The 24,932-nt window shown below is 38.1% G+C and overlaps 1 long non-coding RNA gene across 4 annotated transcripts; it reads right to left on the minus strand.

The window, feature by feature from the left end:
• Positions 1 to 520: 520 nt before the first annotated feature.
• Positions 521 to 24,927, minus strand: LOC111091511. Of its 4 annotated transcripts, none has more exons than XR_005375595.1 (4): positions 24,628 to 24,927; positions 23,703 to 23,765; positions 15,609 to 15,668; positions 521 to 806 (listed from the first exon to the last, which is right to left on the minus strand). It is a non-coding gene; the product is annotated as an uncharacterized LOC111091511 (long non-coding RNA). The 4 variants fall into 4 exon arrangements; XR_005375593.1 differs by lacking the exon at positions 521 to 806 and adding an exon at positions 1,813 to 1,943 and having other exon boundaries at positions 24,628 to 24,917; XR_005375594.1 differs by lacking the exon at positions 521 to 806 and adding an exon at positions 4,660 to 4,905 and having other exon boundaries at positions 24,628 to 24,922.
• Positions 24,928 to 24,932: the final 5 nt, after the last annotated feature.

The raw sequence follows: 24,932 nt of genomic DNA on the forward strand, positions 1-24,932 counted from the left end.
GAGAGAGAGAGAGAGGCAGAGACACAGGCAGAGGGAGAAGCAGGCTCCATGCAGGGAACCTGACATGGGACTCGATTCCGAGTCTCCAGGATCACGCCCTGGGCTGAAGGCGGCGCTAAACCGCTGAGCCACTCGGGCTGCCCAAAATTAAATAAGTCTTAAAAAAAGAAAAACATCTTAAAATAAAAATATTCTCCCTAGCACTATCTAAAACTGCTATTTTTACTTATTTATTTTGTTTACTGCCTGCCTTCCCCATATAATGTAATTTTCAAAACTTATTTTCTGTACAGGCAAAACTAATGTAACTTTGTGGGTTAACAACACTTTAAAAAAAAAAAAAAGCTACTTTCAATGCTATTGCTACATGTCTAGATCCTGGAACAGAGTCCAGTATACATTAGATATTTAAACAGTGTTTGCTGAATATTTAATGAACTGAACTTAAAGTAAAAGCCATAGTCCTAGCTTATAGCTTATAAAACACTGCTTAATTTGTCATCTGCCAGTTTCTCCACTCTTATTTCATACTTCTTTAATTTCTCTACATATACCAATCCCTGCCCCACTCAGAGACTTTTGAATTTACTGTTCCTCTGCTGAGAAAAAATTTCTGTTTAGTTCTTTCAGAGTACTCATCTATTACAATCTACTTATAAATTTATTTGATGATCAATTTTTTGTTGTTTTCTACCGTTGGTAGAATGTAAGCTTCATGAGGGTAGGGGTCCAGTCTGTTCCTTTTTCATGGATATATCCCCCAGATCTAGCACCGACTTGGCACGTAGTTGGTGGTCAATAAATGTCTATTGGGTAAATGAATAAACAAATAAGTAAATACATGACGAAAATAACTTTCTCAGTGTTTAAAGCACGGTTCAAATAGACACACAGAGGCTGGGCCATCAGTATTCAGAGGACAAAGGACATTTGTCTGGATGCCGCAAGAGCCGAAGAAGGACATACTCAGCATTCCTTTAGAGTCAACTTCCTTCGATGATCCTTTTTTCCTCTGAATAGTCTGACCAGTTAATGAAGGATAAAGAGCAAATGTAAAAATAGTCCACCTGTACCAAAAGGGCTCCTTTTGATGTACCAATCAGAGATGTTTTGAAATGCTTGGTTATGGACAATTAAGGGATGAGTGGCCTTTGAGACTCAGTAGTTTGTGCTTGAAACAATGATGGCTGTGTGGGAAGAGGAGTGGGAGGGCAGCTTCCTGGGGGAGGGGGAAGCAAAGTACACTGTGTGTCCAACCCACTTCTCCATTTATATTATTATTATTATATGTTTGAGATCAGGTTTTACAGCAAATTAAGATCAGACTTAAAGGGAAAAAGAAACCACAAAGGAAAATGCACTTGGAATGGAGAAGTTAGGACAGATGGCCCATCAATTCCATGAGAAGGAGGAGCCATTAAGGACTGGGCGCTTCACTTAAATGACACTATCGAATCCTCATGATAATTTTTCATGGTAAGTATATAATTTCCATTTAACAGATGAAGAAATGGGAGTCTAGAGATATGAAGGATTTGTTCAAGATTACACACAAAGTAAGCAGCACCTTACTTGAAACCTCCATCCCTCTGATGCCAAGCTTCTACATTTCTCACAATACTTGGCAGTCTGCCTCTTGGACCCCCAGAACCATGATGCCTGAGATGATTGCCCCAGAGTTCCTTTTGTAGAGCTAACTTATAATATAGTTCTATCCATTCTCAGTGACTAGCATAGTGCCTAGTACATAGTTGGCTCCTCAATAAAGATGTATTGGAAAAAAAAACAACAAAGGAACAAATGAACAAAGGACATGTCTTAAACAATAGGACTTCCTTTATGAATCCCATACTGAGAACCAAAAATATTTAGTTCCTGGAGGTCTTCTTCCCCACGACAGCTCTCCATAGAAAGAATGTCTTTTTAAATATAGCATGGAAGACCTGGCAAAAAAAACACAAAAACCAAGTCAAATCCAAAAAACCTGCAGTCAGTTTGATATTGTGCTCTACGCTGATCTGGGAAACACTGTTTGGTCGTAAAATCTGTAGGATTATCTTTTAGTTGTGTAGTAGTTGCCAATAGCAACTACATAGTACATACTATGTGCTAAACATAGTGCTGAGCCCTTTTCATGTTTCACTTTATCCTAACAAGCTTAAGAGAAAAACATTATCTCATTTCATAGGTAAGAGAAAGGAAGTTTGGCTTGACCATAAAAGTTAATGGCCAATTTATGAGGCCGCAAATATTATAAAGTCCTTCTTTTTCTCCTTTCTCTCCCTCCCTTCTCTTCTTAAGGTAAAAAAGTATGATTAATCCTACAGAAAGTCAATTGTTTAAGAATAGAGGCATCAGGTAAAGATCTGTTCAATCAAGATTCAAGACATTACATTTGCCCTGATGAATGTGGTAGGATAGGGCTGCTCTAAAAAATGCATTGTTCTTATAGAAGATAATCCATCAAATTTGATATCAAAGGTCCTGGATTTGAATTCCAGCTCACATCTGTGAACCAAAGACTGTGGATCTTTGGTTGCCATTAACATTAAAGAGCCTCAGTATTCTCTCATAGGAAATGGAATAATACAAATCCTTTCTTCTTGGGCTTGTCCTAAAGGTCAAAAGAAGGAAAGATTTATCAATTTAAGAAAGTTTTTGCTTCTTTAAGCATGACTTTTAAGATAGGTATCCTTTATCATATTAAGAGGTTCTCTTCTATTTCCATTTTGGCAAGAGTTTTGTTTTTATAAATGGATATTAAATTTTATAAAAGATTTTTCTGCATCTATTGTAATGACAGTTTATGTTTATCCCATCAATCACTTAAGGTATAAATTACATTTTGATTTTTAAAAATATTAAACCAAACTTATATTCTTGATATAAATGGTTATGAGGTATATTTTGGATTTGGTTTGCTAGTATTTTGAGATTTTTGTATCCATATTCAAAAGTGAAATTAGCCTATATATCCCACTCACCTTTGCAAAGTGGGTTTTACAACTCTGTTTCAGTTGTGACTCTTAAAAAGTTGAATAACTGACCAATGTCATATATAGCTAGTTGGTAGCTATGCCAGGGCTGGAAATCAAGTTTGTGTGCAGATAAAGCCTGTTTGCTCCCTCTAAGCCACATAGTTCCTGTGAACATCTATCTAGGGTTCAAAACCAATTGCTTAGCTCTTAAATATTTTGAAAATATGAGGGGAGGAACATAAGGGTAATAGCAACAAAATATCCTGGAAGGCTATGCTAATATTCTGATTCATCAAAGTCAAGAAATAATTTATCTGCGTTTGAGGAGAAAATGTGAAGCCAAGAGCCTAAGTAGCTATCTATGCAATGCCATAGGAATCAACTTTGCAAATAAGTATGAAGAAAAAAAATACAATAGGAAAAAGGAAAATACAATAGTAGTTGTTACATCAAAAATATGATACAAGGGACACCTGGGTGGCTCAGTGGTTGAGCATCTGCCTTTGGCTCAGGGCCTTATCCTGGAGTTCCAGGATTGAGTCCCAAATTGGGCTCCCCGCATAGAGCCTGCTTCTCCCTCTGCCTGTGTCTCCCTGTCTGTGTGTGTATATCTCATGAATAAATAAAATCTTAAAAAAAAAAAAATATATATATATATATAAATACAAGATCATTGAGAGACAAAGGCCAAATTATAGGAATTCAATTTCTCAACATTAAAAATACAGCTCCAGCGAACTACTATAATGTCTAGAAAATGTGTTAAAGGAAACTACTCAGAGAAATAACTTGAGAGAGAATAACTTGAGAAATCTAAAACACACATTTTAGCTCTTGGATTTGAATAAGTGAGGAAAACCTCATCAAGATGGAGGAAGGAGGGGTGCCTGGGTGCCTTAGTTGGTTGACCATCTGACTTGATTTTGGCTCATGTCATGATCCCAGGGTTCTGAGATGGAGCCCCACATCAGGGCTCAGCATGGAGTTTGCTTGTCCCTCTCCCTATGATTTTCCACTGCCCACCCCCCTCAAGTAAATAAATACGATTTTTAAAAAGAGATGGAAGGATTCTCAGTACAGGATAAAAAATGTATTTGCACTTGTTACATATTTTTATACAACTTAAGAGAAATGTGAATTGGTAGAGCAGGCTACAGAATATGAGGTACAGCAGGGGGGTTATCTTCATTTTTCTAGGTATTCCCAAGTGGGAAATACTATGAAAAGCTTTGGAGGGACGCCTGGGTGGCTCAGAGGTTGAGCGTCTGCCTTTGACTCAGGGTGTGATCCTGGAGTCGCAGGATTGATTTGAGTCCCACATTGAGCTCCCTGCATGGAGCCTGCTTCTCCCTCTGACTATGTCTCCGTCTCTGTATGTCTCTCATGAATAAATCTTAAAAAAAAAAAAAAAAAAAAAAAAAAAAAAGCAGCTTTGGAAACCAGAGTGTATGTCAGTGATTCCTGACATTTTCTCATACTTTACCCAGAGGACTTTTAGATATTTGCCCATAAGCTCTTTCATAAAAGTAACCTTCATCTTTCTTAATGAGGTTAATCACTTTTTTTGATTGTACATCATGTGCCAGACACTGTAAACAATTTCTCTCCCTTCTCTGAGTTATCAAATCTTGTTGTGTTTAGTCAGGATACATGAACTGCTGTAACAAACAACCCCCACATCTCAATGACTTAACACAGTAAGTTTATTTCTGGCTCAGATCACAATCCAATACAGGTTGGAGTTCAGGGGAGGAAGATAGAGGCCCTTGCACTACTGGTTTTGCTGGATCCTTTCATGGATGAGGGAAGAGAGACTGGAGAATTGCAAGGGCAAGTTTCATGGGTCAGGCCTGAAGGTGATGTTGTTCACTTCTGCTCATTTTTCATTAGCTAGAACAAAATAATGTGGCCACCAGGAAATGTGGTCCTTTTGTGTGCCCAGGAGGAAAAGGAAAAGGTTTTGGTGCACAGTTAGCTTCTACTACTCTAGTATATCACACAGAATAAGGGATTCTTTTTTTTTTTTAATTTTTATTTATTTACTTATGATAGTCACAGAGAGAGAGAGAGAGAGGCAGAGACACAGGCAGAGGGAGAAGCAGGCTCCATGCATCGGGAGCCTGATATGGGATTCGATCCCGGGTCTCCAGGATCACGCCCTGGGCCAAAGGCAGGCGCCAAACCGCTGCGCCACCCAGGGATCCCAGAATAAGAGATTCTTGTAAATAGTTTAGCTCACCATCTCTATGCACAGTGAAGGTTCAATAGCATCACATTAAACCTCTTAGTGAGGTAGGTACTGGCATCTCTTATTTCAGAGCTAAGAACAAACTACAAGAGGTTGTTGATTTCCCCAAGTTGCATTGATAGTAAGTAGCAGAACTGGGATTAAGTCAAAGTAGGTCTAACAAAGTCCATTTTCTTAAAAAAACTAGAATGTATTTCTTTGAGGTAATTAATGAATATAGGTTCTGCCTTTATACAGACAGGCCACATTCTCAAAGGTCCAGATATGCTCAGCTCTTCTGATTTCCTGTGAAGTCATACTGTACCATTTCCATTTATTATTCATAAATGAATCTGGACCAATCATTGCTAAAAGATAAGTTTGAATATTCCCACCTCATGGCCACAGGTCTTGTTGCTTAGACTACTGATCTACATTTTGTAGAGTGTGTGCACTCTAGAGGTATGCAAGGCAATCTGGGTTGTGGCAAGAATTTTTCTTCTTTTTTTTTTTATTAAATCCTACAGAAATTTCTTTTTTAATATTTTATTTATTTGAGAGAGAACGAGAGCACAAGCAGGGATGGTGACTAGGGAAAGGGAGAAGAATACATCTTTTTTAAAAGAGAACTTATGGACTTTTTTAAAAGAGAACTTATGGACTTTTTTCTAAGCTAATTTTTGCTAAACTAAATCTCACAAAATGAATAACTGGTTTAAAAAGATTACTTTAGGGATCCCTGGGTGGCGCAGCGGTTTAGCGCCTGCCTTTGGCCCAGGGCGCGATCCTGGAGACCCGGGATCGAATCCCACGTCGGGCTCCCGGTGCATGGAGCCTGCTTCTCCCTCTGCCTGTGTCTCTGCCTCTCTCTCTCTCTGTGTGACTATCATAAAAAAATAAAAATTAAAAAAAATAAATAAAAAAAATAAAAAGATTACTTTAAAAAACTCTGAATTGAAGATGATACATAAGAAGACCAAAAAATTAGCGAACTGACACTTCTACTTAGTATCAGTCATATTATGATATTAAATACAATTATCAGGGACACCTGGGTGGCTCAGTGGTTGAGCATCTGCCTTCAGTTCAGGACGTGCGTGATCCTGGAGTCCCAGAATAGAGTCCCAGATTGGACTCCCTGCATGGAGCCTGCTTCTCCCTCTGACTGTGTCTCTACCTCTCTCTTTCTGTGTCTCTCATGAATGAATAAGTAAAATCTTAAAAAATAAATACAATTATCATTTAATAAAATCTGACTAATTGACAAAAAAAATCTAAAACTATTAAGTAGCCTATTTGAAATATTAATTTATACCATTAATAGTTTGTCCTGAGATAAAATAGTATATTTCAACTTCATTTAATCCCTTACAATTTTTTTTTAAGATTTTATTTACTTATTTATTCATGAAAGACACAGAGAGAAAGGCAGAGACACAGGCAGAGGGAGAAGCAGGCTCCATGCAGGGAGCCCGATGTGGGACTTGATCCTGGGACTCCAGGATCACGCCCTGGGCCAAAGGCAGGCACTAAACCGCTGAGCCACCCAGGGATTCCCCAATCCCTTACAATTTTTTATTATATATCTGCATTTCATAGCGGACATCTTATCTTAGAAGGTAATATACATATATTGAGAGTATTTGCCCAAATTAAGTGTACGCATAGTTTGAGATTAGTGGTTTAGACAAAGCCTTTCCACCTTGCTCTAGGTAAGAGGTCTGAACTGTGAGGGGCACCTGGGTGGCTCAGTTGGTTAAGCACCTGACTCTTGATTTTGGCTCAGATCATGATCTCAGCGTTGTGAGATCAACCCCATGTTGGGCTCCATCCACAATGGGCATGGAGTCTGCTTAAGAGTCTCTCTCCCTCTGCCCATCCTCTCTTCACTCTCTGTCTCTTGAGAAAAAAAAAAAAAAAAGTTCTGGCCTGTGAACACAGTAGTGACTAATTCCTAATGATCATGCAATAGTAGTTAGTGGCAATTATTTAGTTCAATTACAAAGCCCAAGCAGATACAGATACTTCTGATGCAAACAGATATTATTTGTATAGAACCCCCTTCATTTCACTTCAAGTAAACATAATCCAGTCTTACTGCAGTCCTTTTGCCTGCAATTATAACATTTTCTGAGATTATAATGCTTGTCATAATGCTAATCCCTCTTAGTGTGACTTGAGGAGACCCAGAAAGACTATTCTTAACTCCTCCTCTTAGACTAGCAAAAGCCCCCTGCCTCATTCCTGTTCAAAGCCCCATTACTAGCTTTCATTCCTCCTGTAAAGAAGACAAACTTTTCTCCACCCAGGCACAGCCCCGCCCAGTTCACCTTCTCTGCTCTCTGCAATCACCTAGTATCAACCTCAATAACAGCACAATGAATGTATATATTTATGTGTCTGCCTGCTGTGTACATTCCAGTGGGGATAAAGGCTATCTTATTCAGAGGCTGTGGAGTTATATAGTGTTGACCATACAGTCTTAGCCATGCTATTGAACTTTCAACCTAGGGTCTCATTAATAAAGTAGGAAAATACTTTGTAGTGCTCCTGTGAACATTAGTCAATATATTTTAAAAATATTTGGCTCATTTTATGTATTCAACAAAAGTTGTTACTGTTTCGCCATCCCTGTTACAGAATAATGTTTTTTGAATATATGTTAAAAGAAAAATGAATCAATTAATTTAAGCCCAGTCTCTTATGAGTTTTACTCTGAATGACTGTTTTTCAAGAGAATTTACTGTCTCAGGTACTGTGATATATACTTTATACTCGCTTTAATCTTCACAATTATAAGACGTAGGCACTTAATCCCTATTTCACACATGAGAAAACTGATGCCTAGTAATGAATTTATTCATAGTTGAGTGTTAGAGTCAAGATTGGAATCCAGTTCTAACTCTAGGATTCATATTCTGAACTGCTGCACTTACCGTAGACGAATACTTAAAATTTAAATACCCAATTTTAAGCATGCTTAGGGCTGGTCTTGTGGTTTTTATTGCCAAACCTAGAACAAGCTGTATATATTTGGATTCAGAGCAAACACTGCCTTGGTCTTTTGCAAACACTTCCTGGAGGCCATCCTGTTCCCTCCTCCACAAAGTCCCCCCCCCCCCCCCCCCCAACAGCAACGTGCATAGCAGTGCCAGGAATCAGATCCTTTGAAGTATACAGCCCATGAAATTAACCTGCCTGGGCCTTGGCCCATCGGCCCCCTCTGAGTCAGCTGGCAGGCAAAAGGGCCAGAGGCTCAGATGTAATCAGTTCCTGAACAGGTTCAACCACGCCACCTCCACCTTCTTCAACTTTTGTTTCCAACCTGATTTCGTGAGAAACTTGTTTGCGGGGGGAGGGTACCACTTCTCTCAGAAAAAGGCTGAGTGTCTCCCCCTTAGTCCCTCCTTTATGGCTTCCCTCACCATACTAACTTCGCAAATGACAGCAAAGATTAATGTTTATTAATGCTAGAAGCTTTGGTAGTGTACTGGAATGGATTACAGACATCAGAGTCAAATCAGCCAGGGTTCAAAGTCTCAGCTTTGCAATATTTTTGGGCAAATGGTCTAATCTCCTTAAATTCCTTTTTTTTTTTTTTTTAAAGATTTTTATTTATTTATTCACGAGAGACACACAGAGAGAGAGAGAGGCAGAGACACAGGCAGTGGGAGAAGCAGGCTCCATGCAGGGAGCCCAATGTGGGACTCAACCCCGGGTCTCCAGGATCACACCCTGGGCCGAAGGCAGGTGCCAAACCACTGAGCCACCCAGGGATCCCAAATTCCAATTTTCTTATTGTTAAATTAATGATGACAATTATTAACAGTATTTTATTGTTACTACAAAGATTCAGAAACATATGAATGAAATAAATGCAAAAGCACTTGGAACAATGCTTTTGCTTGCAGTAAGCACTCAAATGTTAGCTATAACTATATAGCCTAAGGTCCTTACGTATACAAGGGAGACTCTGTTGCTCTTCACCCAGGAATTAAAAATCTCCTGGCACATAGTTAAGTGCTCAAAATATTAACTCATTTAATCAGCAAACTCCCTATTTTTTACTCTAATAACAATGATAAACAACTCAATTTTCCTCCATCACAAGCCTGGAGGAGATGCAGTCTTGCTGTCAAGTAAGAGCACAGGAGATATTGAAGATTAGATAAGCATTCAAATAACTTCTATGTACTAGGCCCTGGATTTTATATCAAGGTAAGGGCTAGTTGTGTTTAGCGAACTGCACAGTTTACACAACATTCAGTTTTCCTTTAACCAATTTGATCCTCACAACTTTACAGGGGAGTTCTCATACTGTACTTGGAATTATTTAGAACAATTTATTTAAAAGATTTTATTTATTTATCCATGAGAGGCAGAGAGAGACAGAGACAGACAGACAGACACAGGCAGAGGGAGAAGCAGGCTCCACGCAGGGAGCCCGATGTGGGACTCTTTTCCGGGACTCCAGGATCACGCCCTAGGCTGAAGGTGGCGCTAAACCACTGAGCCATCCAGGGATCCCCCTAGAATAATTTTTCTATTAAGTTTTACAGGTCATTCTCTTCCATTATAAGACAAGGACATTTTTTTTTTCATTATCTTTCTCCACCCAGATAAAATTTCACAGATGAGGACACTGGACTAACAATATTTTAAGTGGGTTTCTGAATGAGAAGTACAAAAAAGAAAAAAAGAAAGAGGAATCATTGCATTTAGAAAGCCAGAGATATGATATTCACATAAAATAAGCTTTAGGCCAAATCTTAATTCCTTCATCTGTAAATTAAACAATTTCTACTTCAAAAACATTAAATAAAGAGGGATGCCTGAGTGGCTCAGGGGCTAAGCATCTGCCTTCAGCTCAGGGCGTGATCCCAGAGTTCCGGGATCGAGTCTCCACATTGGGCTCCCTTTGTGGAGCCTGCTTCTCCCTCCACCTAGGTCTCTGCCTCTCTGTCTCTCATGAATAAATAAAATCTTAAAAACCTTAAAAATATAATGCTAATCTTTGGTTATAATACATATTAATAAACCAAAGTAAGTTGTATATAATTTCTGCTCATAAACAAAACAGGAGGTATGGTGTGATTTTCTCAAATCTATAAAGGACCAATAGAGGATGACAGCTCTATAAGCATTACAAGTTAATGGAATTAGGCTTCTTGGCTGCGTAGATATCCAGAGATGTTTCTAGGGCTGAGATTTTTTTTTCTTAAGGTTTATTTATTCATGAGAGACAGACTGAGAGAGAAGCAGGCTCCTCACAGGGAGCCCGATGTGGGACTCAATCCCTGATCACAGGATTACGACCCGAGCCAAAGGCAGGCATCCTAAGGGCTGTTTTTAACCTGGGACACATGAATAAATTGCAGACAGAAAACATTCCAAAATTATGGATTTTGCACAAATACAGGTGTAGAGTTACTTAGGGCAAGGAGCGGAAGTTGGCGGTTTTTTACTCTGTTGTGTTTGTGTGGTGGGAAAGGAGACATGCTAGGTGGGTCTATAGCTTTTATAGAATTCCTAGAGGTTCACGGACCCAAAGAACCACTACTTTTAAGGACATGAGAAAAATCCCTATTCATTCAACATTCACCAAACACTATGTAGAAGCAGTATACTGTTTGTGCCCTCATAGGGGAGAATGACAGGAAAACAAAATATTCTGAATAATTCCAATGATTTGTGGGATGAAAGAATTTTTTCCCTTTTTGTTATCAAGATAAACAGACTCCTTTCCTGTCTGCTTTTGTCAATGACCTAAAGATAGGGGCATATAAGGTACCTAACACATAGTAGCCCCTCAAGTGTTAGCTCCTTTCCCTTCACTACCAGTTGACAGCCTTCCCTTCTTTTCCTCTCTAGTGCTACTTTTAATATTCACTGGAATGAGATCTTGCCGTAGGAATATGTCATCCAGGATGGGAATAGAAGGCATGGTGTGATTTTTCCCATACTAGTACACCTATAAAGGCCAGTAGCACTATAAAATTTCTTAAATAACAGGTCATATACCCTACATTAAAAATTCTGGCACACAGAAGTACTGAATGAATAGTGACTAATGACTTAAAAAAGCAAAACCAGAATAGGTACAGATCCAGAAATGAGAATAGAAGTAACAATGGTAAGTTTTAATAGTATTCATAAACTGTGAAACTGTAAGGAAACTTAAAATATATAGTCATTCTACAGATGAGAACACTGAGGGCCAGAGAGCTAGATCACTGAAGCCCAATTCAGATCAGCATTAACTTTGCTCATTAGACTTTAAAATATATTTAATCCAACCTTATTTTTTAAAACAGATGATGAAATTAAGGCCCAGAAAGGGAAAGTGACTTTTCAAGAATGCATTACTGGCAGAATCAGTTCTAGAATTCCAGGACTGTAGCTCCAGATAATGACCGACCAATCTTTATATGAAGGCAAAGGCCACTCCTCTTCAGGACTCATCTCTTCTTTGGTGCCCTGTGTCTTTGAGAACCCAGGGACCTTATAGTACTCAAAACATGCTACCCTCATCCTTCTATGCACGTTGTTCCATGGTCAGGCCCTAATCTCCTCCTTTAATTCCTATCTTTTTTTTTCTATCTTCTTTTAAACCTAAAATACACACACCACACCCACACCCACCCTTTACCTTTTCTGAATCCGAATTCTTTTCAGCAGCCTGATCTACCAGCTAAAGTGTAGATGACTTACAACGGTGTAATGGTTTAGACTGTCCTTGGATATCTAGATTTCTCCAGAGGCTTATCAGAAAAGGTACTTAACCCAAAGACATACTTCTTTTGATAAGGAAAGTATGTACATGAAACAAACCCTACTTTTTGAAAATTTTTACCAAAAATTATGAAATACATAAAACTGTAAAAGGGGGGCACAAAAAAACTTTTTGAAGTGATAGAACTGCTCTGGATCTCAATTGTGATGGTGATTACAGGACTTTCATACATTTGTCAAAACTCATGAAATTATATACCAAAAAGAGCGAATCTTACTGCATGTAAAATTAACAAGAAGTTTTAAAAAGAGGAAAAATCCCACAGCCCACTGATGCCCCTTAGTTCTCCTGCCCAAAGACAATCACAATGCAGTAATGGTTTTACAAAGAATAACCTAATGGTGAAAGTTTAGTCACTGAAGCAAACTTACTGGGGACATATTTTTGGAAACTTTTTAGTCCTCTTAAACCAGGAAATATCCTACTCCACTATAACATTTTATTATACTGCAGTGATTTGTTTTTTTGGCTTACAAGTATTTTTTTCCACCTCTCCCCAAGAGAGTCCCAAGGGCATGTCTGTGCTTAATTATCTTGGTATCTCTAGATTCTACCTAGTATATCTGACACCTAGTGGATACTCAGTGAATATTTCTGAAGAAATATGTCCCATTTTAAGTATAAAAGGATATATGAAAATACAGTATAGCTCCTGCTCTCAAAGAAACTTAAAATTTAGTGGTCGTGTACCCTCAATATAGTTACTATAACAATATAAGTAGGAAATAAGAGGGCAGAAGGTAGGAAAGATTGAATGTAGATGATTATGGAAGCCTTTGATCTTAATGTTCTATTACAAACATTAGAGCTATAGTTGTGTAACAAGGGACCCTTTAATGCCCTTACAGAGCTGTGGCTGATGATGAAAAACATTGCCAGGTAACAGGGAAACAGACCAAATGGATGTGGTCTATCTAAAATACCTAATTTTATTTTTTAAATGATACTGAGGTTAAAACAGTTGACAAGCTGCATCATTTGAGTCTGTTCCTAGAAATAATCAGGTCCCAGAAGATAACAAGAATTAATGTCACGAAAAACCAAGACATTCTGGGTTACCCAGTGGGCTCAGTCAGTAAAGTGTACAACTCTTCATCTTAAGTTAAAGCCCCACATTGGGCCTAAAGCTTACTTAAAACAACAAAAAACCCCCACTAAACAAACAAACAAACCAACAAACCCCAAAACCTGTCATTCTGAAGACATTTCACAAGCTTCCTTTAGAAGGTAAGTGTTACAGGAATGGCTTAGTGGTCATGGCCTTAAACATGACATAAAGCTCAGCTATAAGTAAGATTTTATTCTCAAATACCATGGCCCTCTATTCCTCCCTTTCAGACTAGTTATGATATACTGGGAATCAATGACTCCCATTCAGTCTTCTGTCTGTGCCAGGGGAAGACAGAGCTCATCAATTAATGTATGTTCGATTTCCTTCATTGCCTGAAACAGTCCACGAGTAGAAAATCTGTTACAAAAGCATCAGGTGATAAGAGGCGGTAGAAGTCAATGCTTGCTTACAGGACTAAGCAATCCATCAAAATCTTAAAAGTTAACAACTTATTTATCCATTAAACAATTGTTGCACGCCAACTGTGTAGGTTTCAGGCAGAACAGTATGTTACCTACTGGTAGCAGTAACATCTGATTGGTTTATGTCAGTCATTTTGCGGCTTTGCGCTAAAAGGGAAGGAGATAATGCTTATTTGCACGAAAGAAACTTGAAGTTGTGACAAAAATTTTTAAAAAGGGAAAGACGATGGGATCCCTGGGTGGCGCAGCGGTTTGGCACCTGCCTTTGGCCCAGGGCGCGATCCTGGAGACCCGGAATCGAATTCCACATCGGGCTCCCGGTGCATGGAGCCTGCTTCTCCCTCTGCCTATGTCTCTGCCTCTCTCTCTCTATCATAAATAAATAAATTAAAAAAAATAAAAATAAAAAAAAAAGGGAAAGACGAGAGAAAATAGAATCAAGCTGTTTCCTAGACATCATAATCAGCTTTGAAGGAGCACTGTGAATATTAAGGGTGATTTTCTAACCCCCCATTAAGCTACAAGTTATCACTGGTTCTTTTTTTCCCAAGTCAACAACCAATGCAGTTATTTATAATTATTTTCAAAACATAAAACTGTTATGTGACCTGCACAAGAGGTACAAGGTAAAGAGAATGCTGGAAATTAAAATAGTTCTGTAAAGTCTCAAACATAGTGTCACTGGGGATCCCTGGGGGGCGCAGCAGTTTAGCGCCTGCCTTTGGCCCCGGGGCGCGATCCTGGAGACCTGGGATCGAGTCTCACGTTAGTCTCACGTTGGGCTCCCGGTGCATGGAGCCTGCTTCTCCCTCTCCCTGTGTGTCTGCCTCTCTCTCTCTCTCTCTCTGTGTGACTATCATAAATAAATAAAAATTAGAAAAAAAAAACAACATAGTGTCACTGTTTATTTCTACGTACCAAATCACCTAGATCACTACTCCAGAAAGGAAGTAACTATAGATGGACAATCCCTTGGGATTAGGTGTGATGCAGAATTCAGAAATCCTTGTAGTTTAGAATGGCAAGAAGGTCCATACATCATAGATTATGAAATGCCCCAGCAGGGTCCAGGGCAGCACACTGTGCTTCTGCAGTGAAGTGAATGAATGTTCACTCCTAGTAGCATAGGTAAAGCCTACAAAATGGCTTTACCTATGTACCTGTACAAGTCAGGCCATGTTTTATTTCACAGCTATTCAATCTCTTCATCTGTAACACTAAGTCCTGTTTAACTTCAGGTTATGGATTGAGCAACATGAGTGCTTCTGTATCACATGCTTATTTAGATATTGGTCTGGTTCTCCTTGTGACTCAAAAGGGCTTTGAGGGCAGCCCCGGTGGCTCAGCGGTTTAGCACCGCCTTTGGCCCAGGGTGTGATCCTGGAGACTCGGGACTGAGTCCCACATCGGGCTCCCTGCATGGAGCCTGCTTCTCTCTCTGCCTGCGTCTCTGTCTCTCTCTGTGTGTCTCTCATGAATAAATAAGTTAAATGTTAAAAAAAAAAAAAAAAAAAAGGACTTTGAAATCACTCCTCACTTTTATTGACATTTTCTTAGTCCAAACTGCTTTACTGCCTTCTAAACAAGCTGTGTGAAAACATACCCAGTCACAGTAGGTGGGAAGAATGGGCATTTAAAAAACGCTATTAGCTGTAAATTACCAACACAAACCCCTGAAACCTTCAAATGTTTTTCTTGGAGGGTAGAATATAAAAGATGAAAAGGTAAGTACATTGTGAACACAAAGAGAAAATGATTGTAGCATTGACCATAACTTCTCTGTATTTAAAATGTGTGTTGGAAAAAAAAAAAAGAAAAGAAAAAATAAATAAAATGTGTGTTGGCCAAATGGGAGAGAAGATACTTCGGTCCAGGATATTCACTTCATGTGTTTCTTTTCCAATTCCTTTAATAATAATGGATGACTTTGGGCAGATTTGTGCCTTAATTTTAGAATGATGTCAATTCTCACCTTCAAGGACTGTTGAGTGACAATGGTAGCTAAAAATACACTTAAGATAGCATTTATTAGCTTTCTGCTGTACAGAAAATAAATTATCCCTCTTTATTCACTTACTGTCTGCTAAGGAATTTCCAGTTTGTGGTAGATTAATGCTAAAACATTTCAGCACAGCATCTAGAGAAATGGAGACAAACAGATCTGGAACTGATCAATGGAACACAGATTAGATGAGTGTGGCAGGTACTTTCCTAAATTTTTGGAATACATTAGATACAACGAACAAAACAGACAAAAATCCTAACCTCATGGAGCTCACACACCAGTAGAGCCACTTAATGGTAGTCCTGAGCTTTTACTATACACCAAGCGTACTACATACAATCTTAGATACTTTCATAAAACAGCAGCCTCTCCTCCCATTCACCCATGATGAAATAAACAAATGGAGTGCTTTAGTACTTTTTCTTTTCCAGAAATAAATTAGTATTTTTTAAAAAAGGGTTAGTATTCACCAGGAGAAACAGAACTTCCTTAAATCCACTTTATGGTGTAAATATTTTGAATTATGAAGGCATCACAAGGTTTTCAGTGCCTAGGTACCTAAAGATCTCATTTAGGCCTTGGATGCGTGAAAATGAAAAAGTTCCTAATTTAACCAGGGTTCTTAATAGAATTCAGTGGGTCCATGAATTTGGATGGGGGAAAAAGTGCATATTTCCAATAAATAATAAAATTTGAATGTAGGCAACTGATCACAGTAGTGCTAGCAGCAAAAGATTAATTTTAGTTTACAGGTGAACTATATTTTCATATATTACAATTGTTGGGAACAATTTGAACTATCATTGATGCTTCTCATGTTAAAATTGCAGATTAGTGCTACTGTTAGATCTTGTTAATGAGTTAAAGCGTATATATTTCTATATAAAAATTTTTGGCAACCATCACTGGCTCTTTGTAATCCAATATATTGTACTTTATACACTTAAAAACATTTTTCTTGGGAAAAGTGATCATAGACTTAACTAGATTGACAAGAGTCCATGATACTAATAAAAACTTTAGACTCAAAGTTTAGAGGGTCATAGTCATCATTGAATCCCCAGGGCCTTTAACTTGGTAATTACTCAATAGATACTTCTAGAATCAGAGAAATGGATTTAGGATAGAAACTGTGCCACAAGTATTGATACTTTGGACATCTCTAATAGAGTACTGTAGGGCTTCTTATTCAAAAAAACCTTTCTTTTTTTTTCAAAAGAGATTTTATTTATTCATGGGGGGGGGGGGGCAGAGACACAGGCAGAGGGAGAAGCAGGCTCCATGCAGGAAGCCTGATGTGGGATTCTATCCTGGGACCCAGGGATCATGCTCTGAGCCGAATGCAGAGGCTCAACAGCTGAGCCACCCAGGTGTCCCCTTATTCAAAAATTTTAAGAAGAATAAAGCTTAATTTTTTTCTTTTATCAAATGCTATAGATGAAAATATAATTTGTTCATTTCCCTAAAAAAACCCACACATCTGTATTATACACCTTAATTAAGCAATGCTTGTTCATGTGATTGGGTTTTAATTTTCACTGAATATACATATGCAGAAATACTTTTTAAATTTTGGCACATGTCTTGGAATAACAGCAAGAATAAGAGCTACTGAGGATGAAGGAAAGACGGAGTTAGGAACACAGAGGGGGCCTATCTGTAGAAGGAACTTTGACAAGTTATTTCACCTTGGTGCTTTCAGTTAAGATTAGGTAGAGAGAAACCATCTGGTAAATTTATTTAAAATGCTGATCCATAGGAGCACAGTCAGTTAATCATCTGACTCTCATAGGCTCAGGTCTTAATCTCAGGAGTCTGCTTAAGACTCTCTCCCTTCCTCTAACCTTTCCCCATATGCACATACATGTGTGAGCTCTCTCTGAAATAATCTTTAAAAAAAAATGCAGATCCCTGATCTCACCCTCAGATTTTTATATACACTACTATACGTGTGTATAAAATGTATAGTTTGTATCACTTTAAATGGTATAAACATTATACATTTTATACTAATAGGGTATAGTTCTATTTTGACCTCAACTAGTTCATAAATATTTTAACAGCATGTTCTCATCAGTATTATTGAAAAAATTACTTTCCAGTTATCTGTGAACTATTAAGTGCGTTTGAAGTGAATTCTACACAGTACCAAAATAATTTCCAGAAACTTAGAGTTATCTCAAGTTACTACGGAAAACCAGAATGGTCAGGCACATAAATGAACCACCTATATGAGGTCTACTTTTTATCTTATACTACTGAGCAGGTAGGTATTAATACTTAATACTAACAATAATCACTCACATTAACTTAGTAGTAAGTAGGTGTATCAAATAGGTTTTTCAATCTGGGTATAACTATGTTTCCAGAACAATAAACAATTACACAGTTAACACTTACTGTTTTCATGTCTTTTCCTCCCTCCAAACAGTTGGAAGTGGTAGAAGAGCATCGGGTAGGCTTACATTCACCTGAAGTAGGTATTAGCTTAGATATAAAGTGTTAACGTGGGGAGTTATGTTGGATATAAGGGTCCTTGCACTCACTATGTATTACAGTTCAAAATGATACTTGTAACAGAGAGCAATTCAACTGGTGGCCACAAGTCTTTTCTTAGGAATACCTCAAGTTTTTTCTGGTGCCTATCTCTTCAAAGGAAATGAAATCACATTTGGATATGCTGACAGGCTCTAGTAATAAACCAATTTCCTGTGGTATTTTTGATTATACTGAATCCTTACCTGTCTTAGCTATTTCCTTCTTTTTGCTGACACCTTCCCATTTATTCTATTAAATATCTGAAGGGAAACAGCAGCTCATTTAAATTATTAGGTAATGACAGTGAATTCTAACAATGGAAAATTTAGTTTATAATCGTCAGAAATGGATTTTCCACTTTTTGTTGAGGGCTCTGTTGCTGTAGATGTTACTTTTCTCTCCTTGTACATTTTTGTTTCCACAATCATACCTTCCTCACACAAATAATTAAAAGCATCTATATCAGACTACTCCTCCAGGTAATGTGTCTTGGTAATCATAGTTAGACAAAAGCAGACAAGTTTTGTTCAAGTTTAATTTGGTCAAATGAACACTGTTTTTCTCTAACAATGGTTGTGAGGATCCGAGTCAGGTTTAGTTGGTAAACACTGATATTGTTATAAAGGACAAACACCATCTTTTTAGGACCAGTAATTTCTCAGAAGAAACTTAGGTTTTTGGTCATTGCTATGCTTTTTTGGAAACATCATAAAAATGCACTATACTTTGAGCAGAAGATTGGTTAAATAGGCAGCCATAAAATCCCTCAAAGGAACAGGAACAAATGGAATAGAGAGGGGGAAAAAAAATCAATGAAAAGTATGGGAGTATTCATAGAAAAAAATATGTAAGTACTTCAGACCTCTTCCATCTTTCCTCTGGCCCAATTTGGAACAGTGTAGAATTCTCTTTGGGAAATGATCAAACTGCCCTGAAGTAGAGTGTGATTTTGGCCTCTAAGTAGGAAGATTTAAATAAAAACCTTCTTTCAGTCCCACATACCCTCTTATTATTTTCTATTATTTCTTGCCTCTTCCAGAGCCAAACTTCATAAAATAGGTTATCCACATTCAGTATCTACTTCTTTCCCCTTTCCCATTCATTCACTCCCTAAGCCCCCTGAAATCTGGCATCTCAAGTACTCAATTCAACTTTTCTATTACAAGCAACCCAGAACTCCCAACAAATGCCAAACAGGTTCCAGGAATGTGAAAGAGAAGAGCAGAATTTATCTGGAAAATGAGAAAATCCAGCAACCCATCTCAGGTGAATACACAGCAACATGAAAAGCAAAAATAATTGCTCATAAAATATCTTAGGACCAGCAGGAAACAGAGAAGCAAACAATTTTGGAAAGACAAACATGAATACTGAAAACAGGTCATGGGACTGAAACTCAAGCATAATACCAGCATTAAATATACAAAGAGTAAAAAAAGCTGACTTGAAATGAAAATTCTTCCATTGAGATTGTCAAATGTAAAAGAGGGTAATAAATGTAAAGTTCATCACCAAGAGTAACACTTAACTTTCACTACATTCACAATTGTTGAGACAGTAGTCCATTGAAATAGCATGAGACTGGTAAAGGTCATTTATTACTACAGTTATGCTGTTTAGTTTCAATATAGCAATTGTAATATAAGTGCTCTTGTATGTCAGTTATTTGTAGTTTACTTTTACCACTCCTGCAATTGTTTTATTTCACCATGTGTAAAATACTCTACAAATTTATGTTTTTCTCTATTTCTGTCTCATATATAAAATAATAGGAAACACTCACAAGGAAGGGACTCTAAACATTGAGCCAAGAAAATAAACATCATCCAGTTTGATGGGGACAATTACTATGAAACTATAAATCCCGCTTATTACTATACTAACGACTAAAAGTCTGCTGTGAGAGGAAAAGGAAGGAGGAAAGCTGAGGGTTTTTTTTTTTTTTTTTGGCTCAAAGTGTTAAAAATTTGTCACTTAGTTTATATAAAAGATTATGGTCACTAAATTTTATCTTCTGAGTATCTTAGAGTAGCTCAAAGTCCCCAGGCTATTCAATTTGATAAACACCTATGTGCTAAATTCATCAAATCAGGAGTGTTAAGAGGGTAACTGATGAACTTTCCTAAAAGGTTTTAAGATACAAGTCACTGAGGATTAACATTTACAGCAAGTTCAAATCCACATAGCCCCCTCTAAAGACTATATCAAGTTAAGAATTAAGTATGTGTCTATTTGCATAATTGTTCACAACTGCACATTTCTGTAGTTTCCTTAAAAGGCTTTATGTTCAGACATTTATATTTGATTAAATCCATCTTCATATACTTACTCTTGCAAGGAAGTATTTTCTAGTGCTACAATTATCCAAACCTATTAAAAATTGAAATAGAATCAACAGGGCTTGCTTTTCTGGTTAATCATTAACTATGGACATTTGGATTTTAAATCTTGGCCCAGGGTATTTACAGCATTTACCTTCAGTGGCCTATAAAATCCAGCAGCTAAAATTATGTCAATTTGTTATAAACACAATGAGTTAACTAAGCAAAATTAGAAAACCTACATTTTAGTTTCCTGAATATTAAGGCAAAGCAAAGTGTTTGAAATATGAAATATTAATTTCCAGAATGAGTTAAGATCTACCCAAGAGGTGCTAAACTCTATGTCATGCTTACTTTTGTTTATCAAGAATGTACACTAGAAAACATCTAATTTAATCTGAGGTCTGAAAAGATATCTTTTGGTAAAATGTTTTCCTCTTTAAGTTTGCTTATCTCAACTCTAATCAGGTTAGAATAATTTTTAATATAACTACTGGGCCTCTATCACCTTAGGGTTGCTGACATTTCATTTCTGAGATAAGTAAGAAAATTAATTCTATTTTGGAAAAGATACAGAAAGGCAGAAAACACCTGTTTTCTCAAATTTCATAGCTTGGAATATAAAAGCATTACTTTAGAATTTTGTAAGATATGAAACAATTCTAACATTTTTCATAATTTAGAACATCATTTTCCTTAAGGGAATTAACTGCAGTGATTCTGGGGCAGCCCCGGTGGCGCAGCGGTTTAACGCCGCCTGCAGTCTGGGGTATGATCCTGGAGATCCAGGATCGAGTCCCACATCGGGCTCCTGCATGGAGCCTGCTTCTCCCTCTGCCTGTGTCTCTGCCTCTCTCTCCGTGTGTCTCATGAATAAATAAATAAAATCTTAAAAACAAACAAACAAACAAACTTTCCTTTAAAAAAAAAAAAAGAAGAAGACAAAGCCTGACTGTCATATCAACTTAGGGCTTTTTCAAACTACATATAGGTACACTAAAGTTTTTATTATGCGATTTTAAAAAAATTTCAGTCAGGCACAACTATAATCTCTTAGGAATGTTAACTTAGTAACAGGCATTTCACATTCCTTTAAAAGTAGTATGGGCTGAAATAGATTGTTGCCCTGTATCACTATTTGAAGGGAAGAAACAGAACCATATTTTGCTAGGAACTTGGTCTTACACATTTGACTTAACAAATTGTTGGAAAAATCTGAGGTAATCCCTCTCCTTGGGGTTCTAACTACTCTGTGGCTAGTTTTTATTTAGTTTTTTTTTTTTTTAAAGATTTTTATTTATTTATTCATGAGAAACACACACAGAGAAAAGAGGCACAGACAGAGGCAGAGGGAGAAGCAGGCTCCATGTAGGGAGCCTGACGTGGGACTTGATCCTGGGTCCCCAGGATCATGCCCTGGGCAGAAGGCGGTGCTAAACCGCTGAGCCATCCAGAATGTCCCTTATTTAGTTTTTTTTAAAAAAATTTATTTAATTTCAATTAAAAAATTATACTCTATTGTATATCATTTACCTAATGTCAATAATACTTAGACAATATCAATAATTTTAAAAATTTAGGATTCAGCACAAGGAAAGGAATTATTGAAAAAAAAAGAAAAATTGTTTTCAGAAAATCCTAGCATCTTGCCTCTTTCAATACTTGACTCTCTTAAATATCTGAGTAGCTTTACCATAATCTTGAGATAGTGTGAACTCTTACTTGGGTTTCTTATCATTACTTTCTGGTGTTACATTCAATGCACTCTAAAAAATATCTAGGTAAGTCAGGATATCATGGTCCTCATAATGCTCAACTGAAATCTCCCCCAATCTACCGTCTCACTTAATGTATAAACTGATCTCCAGATCATTTTCTCATCTACACATTTTCAGAACTCATTTACGGGTATAATTAGTGACAAAACCAAAATCTTTGCCAAAACTTTTGTTATTACTAGTGTAATGCATCACGATAAACATAGAGGACGTAGAGGACTACTCTACCCTACCCCTGTACATTCACTCATAGTTTTAAAAATACACAAAAACTGCTTTCAACCCAGCAGAGTAATTCAGCAGGGATGAGTGGACGATAGCTATGTATCTTTAGAGCTCTGTAAGTGATCCTGACACTTAACACTTGAAGAAACTCTTGCCATAAGAGCAAATGACTCTCTACTACTCTTTAATGAGCTACCTATAATTATACTACGAATCAATACCTTAATCCTTTTCCAAGAGATGAAAAGAATGTTAGTTGCTTTATTCACCAAAGGCATTCTTAATCCCACTTTTCAGTTTTCCTAACCCAATGTTTTCTCTGGGATACTGCAGCTATTCTTTTAGAAACTGGTGTCACCAACTCTTCAAATATTAACTTTGTAAACAAAATTTCTAAAGAAGAATGCAGGATTTTTTTCCCTAAAAGTTAAAGGTTAAATCATGGAGTCTTTTTTTTAGGTATTAAATACATCTTTCAATTCTTTACGGTTAGATATCCACTGGAGATGAGCTGGAAAAACTTCAAACTGCCTAAACATATGACAAATTAGAAGTTATAGAAATCGCTGCGTTATATAGGTCTAGTTTCACACAGATTTCTAAGCAATCTGCCCCTGCCCCCACAAATTTGTCTTCCACCGTAACTCAGATTAAGGCTATTGCTCATATAAAGAAATTATCTCATACCACGAACAAGACTCACTACAGGTTTGTAAAATAAGATACCAATGAACCACCAAGCCCTAAAAATAATTTAAGAGTTTGAAACTAAGCCTAAATGCAAAGTTGTCCACTCTATTTTCTCTGTTAAACATAAAACACTTTGATAGTTATACTGATGGTCAGAAAGAACACAGCAAATACTTTGTTCCCTTTCCTATACTTACCACCATTACTTGCAAAGAAGGTATTTCTGAATAACAGAAATATTTGTATGAGCCTTTCCCATTGTTGTACTGCATGGATGAGACCAACACATATTACCTTTGTTAAAAATGAAACAAAGCCTTTCGTGTTGTGACTTGTTCCCAGAAACGTGACAGAAGATCATTCTTTTATGTTTTTGTAGTTATCATCTGTATACATCTTAAAGGCTGTTTCTACTATGTTTTTATTCTTTTTCATCACTCTGCCTAGCTTTTCCGGATAGGAGAATCCATCCATCAACTGTACTGTTATTACTAACTCCTAACAGAGAGGTGAAATGCATACCCTTGCCGACCCAAAGTAACAAGTTCCTAATGTTGTTTTTAGAATAATTGTGCAAGAGGGAGGGAGGAAAAAAAAAAAAATATATATATCACATTTTTAACCCTTCAGACACCCTCAGGAAGAAAAGACATTTTCCATCTTTCATAGTGCAGTCTCTGAAAAAGAACAAATATACAGCATTGTTTTAGTAACACAATTGGAAAAAAAAATACAGTTCATTTGAGATCCTGAGCAAGATAACGTAAAGACCAGTGATTTTGGTTTCAGTTAATTGAGAACAAAAGAAATTAGTTCTCAATGTTAATCGTATATATGGACTATCACAAATTAAACACTAAGTGTATTTTTAAAATAAAATACATGGTGACCCATGCTAAAGAACACCGCGTCTTCTCAGTATTTTAGCATACACTACACGTTTACCCAAGTACCCAGGTTACCTCGAAACCGACCGCCAGCTGTCAACAGGGCAGTAACACCCTGACACGCCAACCGGGCGCTGGTCCGCTAGACCGCGCCGTCTTCCCTCAATCGCGGCGCCAAAGCCCCGTCCCCTCACCCCGTGCTCCGCAGCGTGGCCACTAGAGCAAACACCCCTTTCTTCGGACCCTTCCGCAAATCATTCCTGTCTGAAAAACCCATAAAGGTCCGAAACCTTGCGGAGGGGTAAGGAAAGTTGGAAATATAAATGACAAAAAGATAAAAATAAAATTGGGAGGAGTAACCCAGCTCCGCGTGGGTGGAAGCCGGCTTCGCTGACCCGAGTGACAAGGGTCGCGTCCGGGGTCCCCGCAGCCCAAGGATACCGACCGCTCCGAGGGTCCCGTAAGCGGGCCTAAGTGATGCTCTGGGCCCAGGAGTACACGGACTCCCTCAACCCCTTAATAAGAAAAGGACGAAGACCGGTAGGGTACGTCTACGACCTGCCGGACAGCGAGGCCGAGGCCCAGTCGGCCTCTGGATACTGCGTCCAGCTGGACCCGCCCTCCAATCTGCCCCCAGATGCCGCGTCCACACCTGGGTCCCCGGGTTTGGGCCCTGTGCTCTCCGCTCGGTTTACCCTCCACCGCCGTCCCCACCGCACCACCATTCGGCTCGCGCGCTGCCTAAAACCTCAGCCAGGTTCCGCGGACTCTTCCCGGCACTCCTAACATGGCGGCCGGGTCCCCTTCGCTCCCGGGGCCCACTCTGGGCGCGTCCGACCTTGGCGCATTTTGGGCATTGTAGTTCCCGAGATAGCCCCGGTGTCCTGCCGGGCCCTTAGAAGACTACGATTCCCAGAGTGCACCGCTCCTGAGCATGGCTATTGGGGCCTTTCGGAC

This window comes from Canis lupus, chromosome 21, assembly GCF_011100685.1.
Source record: "Canis lupus familiaris isolate Mischka breed German Shepherd chromosome 21, alternate assembly UU_Cfam_GSD_1.0, whole genome shotgun sequence".
Lineage (NCBI taxonomy): Eukaryota > Metazoa > Chordata > Mammalia > Carnivora > Canidae > Canis > Canis lupus.